The sequence below is a fragment of the Eleutherodactylus coqui genome, chromosome 2 (assembly GCF_035609145.1).
Source record: "Eleutherodactylus coqui strain aEleCoq1 chromosome 2, aEleCoq1.hap1, whole genome shotgun sequence".
NCBI lineage: Eukaryota > Metazoa > Chordata > Amphibia > Anura > Eleutherodactylidae > Eleutherodactylus > Eleutherodactylus coqui.
The window spans coordinates 297,139,487-297,145,486 of NC_089838.1; the positions used below are offsets into that span (position 1 = coordinate 297,139,487).

The following is a 6,000-nucleotide window of genomic DNA, read 5'->3' on the forward strand; positions in this document are numbered from 1 at the left end:
GGATTGTTTTATCTACTTATTTATCGCTCCTGATGGACAGAGATTGGGGGAATCCCGTTGAGCCTTTAGTTACTATCTTTTATGAGCTGTAGTCTGGAGATAGCTTGTTTGGGTGGACATGAGCTATTCAACCTTTACTTTATTTGTCCTATATGACTACGGTGATGTGTTCCACATGTCAGCAATAAGAGCCTGTAGCCATTATCTTTTTCATAGTAGTCTACTGCTATTATCCAGTATATCAGTGGTTTGGAGATAACTCCTTAAGGACTGATGTCAACGGGCGGGTCGGATTCTGCATGCTGGAGCCCATAGCGGAATCCGACCCTGTCCGCGGCCCTGTCCAAGTCTTCTTTTTTCTTTACTGCGGATGTGTGCAAAAGCGCAGGCCGGCTCACATGTGCAGTAGAGGTTTTTGATTTTTTTTTTTAAATTCAAACATCTGCTTTCCCGCAGAATTTGCGGCCTGCCCGCAATGGCAACTGCAGACGGGCTGTGGATCGGACGGCTTCCATTGACTTCAATGGAAGCCGTTAGAGATGAGCGAGTATGCTCGCTAAGGCACATTACTCAAGCGAGTAGTGCCTTAGCCGAGTATCTCCCCGCTCGTCTCTAAAGATTCGGGGGCCGGCGCGGGGGAGAGCGGGGAGGAACGTAGGGGAGATCTCTCTCTCCCTCTCTCCCCCGCGCAACTCACCTGTCACCCGCGCCGGCCCCCGAATCTTTAGAGACGAGCGGGGAGATACTCGGCTAAGGCACTACTCGCTCGAGTCATGTGCCTTAGCGAGTATACTCGCTCATCTCTAGAAGCCGTCCATGCAGGAACCGCACTAAAATGGAGCATGCTGCAATTTGATTTCCACAATCAAAGATCCGCAAACCAAATCCACATGCTTTAATTCAGTTGCGGACGCTCGTGCTTCCCTATGGGCGGCTTGAACTGCGGATGGTTCACAATTGAAATCCGCCCGTGGGCTTTAGGCTACATTCACACGGACGAGCGCAATATTCTATATCAGCAGCAAATTAGGTTGCTTCATGGGGGATCCGATATGTTTGAGGACTGTTTCTAACTGGTTCAAACATGGCGTCTACTCGCACTTCCTCGTAACGCTCGTTAAATATGTCTTTATGACGTATGTCTGTCTCTTCGCAGTTGTCCAACTTTTTAAATAGTCTGTCGTAAAGGTTATATGAGCAAGAAAATAAAGAATGCCGTATATTTTTTTCGTGGCACAACCGAATTGGACGCACCTAATACGCGCACGTGAATCTGGCCGTAGTGTGATGGTTTTTTATACATCTTCCTATAGTCTTCTCTAGAACACTGGAACACATGCAGAAAATCTGTGCCAAATCTGCCCCGTCTGAACACGGCTTACTGGGGTATTCCCATCTTGTAATGGCATTGCATCCGACTACTGAGTGGCAGGGTAGTGGCTCAGTGGATAGGACTACAGCAGATATGCTGGGATCCAGGGGAGTTTGCATGTTCTTCACATGCGGGCGTGGGTTTCTGCCATGGAACTCCGAGTACATACGGACGGGTTAATTGGGAACCTACAGGAGAGTGTGGGTCTTGCTGGGGACAGGGATGACAATGTCTGCACGGCGCTGCGGAATATGTTAGTGTTATGTAAAAGGTGGACTGACAGGTGGTATAAAAATCTGTGTACATGCAGAGTGACACTTCATCAGGTCTTCAGAGGACTTGCATCCTGCATCACTAATTGTCAGTTTTCCCTGAGCTGGCTGGAGGAGCCTGCTGCTATGTTGACTTCTATACACTGCACAGATTCTGCTCCCTAACCGTAGCGCACACACAGAGACACATCATCATCAGAAGTACTGAGCAGTGGAGATGTGAATGAATAACAGTAAATACCTCACTTTTAGACCAGTTTTACACAAGCGCATTGTAACCAATCAGTAATACAGATGTGTTTAGCTACGTATGACGGTCTGCAAAATACGGGCCCAATGTCCAATTTCACGCACGGATTCCACTGCTGAATCCAGCCGTGCTCGCAGACATGGAGGAAAAAATACATTTTCTTACCTGTCCAGCTCTAGTGCGGGTCTCCTCTGTGCCGGACGGATGTTTTACTTTCAGCAAGGCGGATGCGACCAGATGTTCTGTTCGCATGCGCTGTGCGATTTTTTTTTTTTCATCTCCTGCTCTTCCGCGGATCCACGGCACGTGCACAGTGACAGCTGCGGGTGTGCCGCGAATCGGACGGCTTCCATTGACTTCAATGGAAACCGTCCCGCCGGATCTGCAGAAAAATGGAGCACGCTGCGATTTCTTCCCGCACACTGGGAAAATAAATAAATAGATCACATGCGCATGCTTTAAACTGCCCTGCGCATGCTAATGCACCCCTGTGGGCGGCTAGAGGTGCGGATCTCCCGCGGATTGTATAATTAAAATCCGTCCGTGGACATTGCGCCTAAGGCTACATTCACACGGACGACAATCATAATGGGTTTATACACACAAGTGATGCTGCGAGGAAAAATAAATTGGCGCATGTCCTATTTTTTGGCGTTCCCTTTGACCGCCTCGGCCATAGACTTAAATGGGACCTTACAATACATCGCAGGGCACTCGCGTAACGTAAGATGCGCATACGAGGGCCATGCAATGCTGCCGATTCAAATCAATGGCCGATCCCCGATCATTACTTACTCGGATCGCAGTTTCACAGAGGTGATGCGAGGGTTTTTTGATTGAAAAACGCCTCGCCATGAAAAACCCACGTTGGCAAGCGCAATATCGGCCCGGGTTTATCAGTCTGAAATCGCGCGTGGTCGCATGAATCTAACCTAAAAGTGTGCTCATCGAAAAGCGGCCTTCGTTCTAACCCCACGTCCGTGTGAGACCCGCGTCCCTCCTCTGATCCCCGTAGACGTCTATGGGCAGCAGAAGTCACCTCCCCCCTTCTCTATTGCCGGTTCTCAGTCTGGTTATCTCTGTTGCTAAAGACGGCCATCATTTGACAACAAATAGGAGGAAGGGAGCCCCCTGGTGGCCAGCACTGCAGAGGGCTTTTTTTTTTTTTTTTACAAAAACATCAATTTAGATAAAATAAATAAAGCTATTTGCGCTCCGGCTGGTGACCCCCCGGCCATCGTGTGAAGTCATCAACTAGAAGAACCAGACATGGAGTCCGGGAGGCTCTTTTCGTGCCGTGTGCGACCCCCCATGAAGACTGGCGGGAATGAGCGGGCAGCCTTCCGAAAATAATCAACCTTGTTGTACGCGGGCCAACTGTGTCGGGGAGCGGGCGAGTCTGAGGAGAGCCTCCCGGACTGCCATGACCTTAACCGTAAGCCTCCCGCCGCCCCAGTTTGGGGAATGACGACAGGCGACTGACAGAGGATTCCGGAACGGAAAAGCAGCAAATTTGCCGCTGATCTCCCTCTTCGGTAAAACCCACAAGGAAAATCTGTAGTGAAGCTGGCATTCTGCGGCATTCGAGCGGCACTGCGGGTAAAAAAACTACCCGCCCCCTAGTTACGGTGAAGGTACAGCAGGTCCTCACCGACGCGACACACCACACAACGGCGCATTACGTGACGGACAACGAATAGAGCGCTTGGATTTAGATTCCAACGGGTTCGTTCACGTGAATATTTTACGCGCATGTTCTATTTTCATGTGTATTCGCACGAAATAGCACAAATTACCCCTAATTGCCCGTTGCAGTCAATGCGAGCGCGCTGGCGTGGTTGTTTGCGCATGCAAATCCGCAGGGCAGTAACATACGCACGAAACAGCGATGCAAATGCGAGTGCGAGCACGCCGGCGCCCCCGTGAGGCCGGCCCGAGCACAACATACAGGACACGGACGGAGAAGTAATGAGGGATGGTCAAAGAGACAACATGGCCGACGGCGCCCCATCGTTTACTGTACGGGTCTGTTCGGTTTCCTGACAACAGTCCGGCATTATGGCGGAATTTGCAAGACAGATTAGCGCGGCTTGTTGCACTTTTTCATCCGTTTTCCAGCCAAAATCAGCGATGGAGGTTCCGGACGCCGAGGTAAACGATGCTGGAGAGGCCGGGCGGTCGCACACTGCGGTTTTCTCCGCAGGTTTTGCGCACATAACACGCCATAACAAACTTTACCTGACTTGCACGGATGCCGCACACACAGCGCAAAACTCTACGAGCAGCCTCCTATATGTGATTACTGTTCATTCACACCCCCCGCCCATAGAGGGCGCCCTCTGACCCTGCAGGCCGGTAGTCTAAGAGTCCAGTACATACACTTACCACTAGCAGGCCGCCATGGTCTGTCAGATCTTCTACCTTCAAGCCCCGCCCCTCTGTCAGTCATCACGTGATCATCGCCATCATCCGTTGTTTTGACTGTTCACGTGATTTTCGGCCGTGATGAGATTATGTCAATTCTCGCGAGATTTGAGCTGTCGTACGGAGAAGTGCCTTTATATGCCGTTAGGGCCATCACCAGAAGGCTTCTCTGCTTAAGGTATTCGCAGCGCAGTCTAGCAGGACTGTGACTGAAATGCTAACTGCACTCGGCCATTACCAAAACAGCCGGACTGTTCTACGCTATTTACGTAAATCCTGTAGAAGTGAATGAGAGTTGCGTAAACAGCGTAGAAAGCGAGCTGCGCTACTTGCGCAGCCGAGAACGTACGGAAACAGCGTTGCTCCTTTGTGTTACGCTGTTTACGTAACTTCTATTCATCTCTATGGAAGTTACGGAAACGGCGTAGAATATCCAGTCCTGCTTTTTTTCCTAATGTACAAGTCTGGTGTTCCCATCTCAACCATGTTACTCCTTGTTCTTAGGGGAAACTGCTTGAAAACCATTGTGGATGCTGCAAGGGCCGCCTTATTGGTTGTCACACAACTTTTTAAGAAATAAATAGGAAATTGTTGAATTAAATTTTGAAAGGAGTTTTCAGAGATTTATAGTCAATTTACAGGGGAGCAGATAAAGGTGGAAAGTAGAAAAAAAAAAGCACAACTTTTTTTTAAAAATTACCCCCATCATCACCATCGGCCTTAAAAACAACAGTGGTGATGTGCTAGTCCTTGCTTATGTGACTACTCAGCCAATCACATGACTGTGGTGGCCAGTGATTGGCTGAGCAGCAATCATGTGAGTGATGAACAGCACGTGATCGCTGAAGTCACCTTAAAGGGGTTGTCCCGCGAAAGCAAGTGGGGGTATACACTTCTGTATGGCCATATTAATGCACTTTGTAATGTACATCGTGCATTAATTATGAGCCATACAGAAGTTATTCACTTACCTGCTCTGTTGCTGGCGTCCCCGTCTCCATGGTGCCGTCTAATTTCAGCGTCTAATCTCCCGATTAGACGCGCTTGCGCAGTCCGGTCTTCTCCCTGGTGAATGGGGCCGCTCGTGCTGGAGAGCTGCTCCTCGTAGCTCCGCCCCGTCACGTGTGCCGATTCCAGCCAATCAGGAGGCTGGAATCGGCAATGGAACGCACAGAAGACCTGCGGTCCACCGAGGGTGAAGATCCCGGCGGCCATCTTCGCAAGGTAAGTAAGAAGTCACCGGAGCGCGGGGATTCAGGTAAGTACTATCCGGGTTTTTTTTTCAACACATGCATCGGGTTTGTCTCGCGCCAAACGGGGGGGCTATTGAAAAAAAACAAAACCCCGTTTCGGCGCGGGACAACCCCTTTAAGCTCGGCTCCACGTAAGCATAGTTGCGTGTGCTGGAGTATAGCGTTTTTGCACACACATCGGCGTATTTTACTGCACTTTTTTGCGACAGCAAGGCCTGTTAATTTGTGTGCAACAAAGACGCACCAACTGAAATGGCTAATTAGCCTTAATGCGTTCCAGATCTTTTTCCTGCGCAATTTTGCAGTGTTTCACGCACATTCACACACACTGGCATCTAAGGGGACCTTTGGTGTGGAAATACGTAACAAAAATACTTTTTTTTTTGCGCCACTGAAATGTGCACGTAAAAAACGGCAAATTAAATGAAT

The 6,000-nt window shown here is 49.5% G+C and overlaps 1 protein-coding gene across 4 annotated transcripts in view; it reads right to left on the reverse strand.

Moving 5' to 3' along the window:
- Positions 1-4,357, reverse strand: part of DDHD2 (DDHD domain containing 2) — a 40,726-nt gene extending 36,369 nt beyond the window's left edge. For 3 of the 4 annotated variants that reach the window (XM_066593385.1, XM_066593383.1, XM_066593384.1), the window contains exon 1: positions 4,280-4,346. The gene's annotated coding sequence lies outside the window, so the exon portion shown is untranslated. Of the gene's footprint in view, positions 1-4,279 lie in introns of all 4 variants that reach the window. The other variant, XM_066593386.1, reaches the window with a different exon arrangement.
- Positions 4,358-6,000: the final 1,643 nt, after the last annotated feature.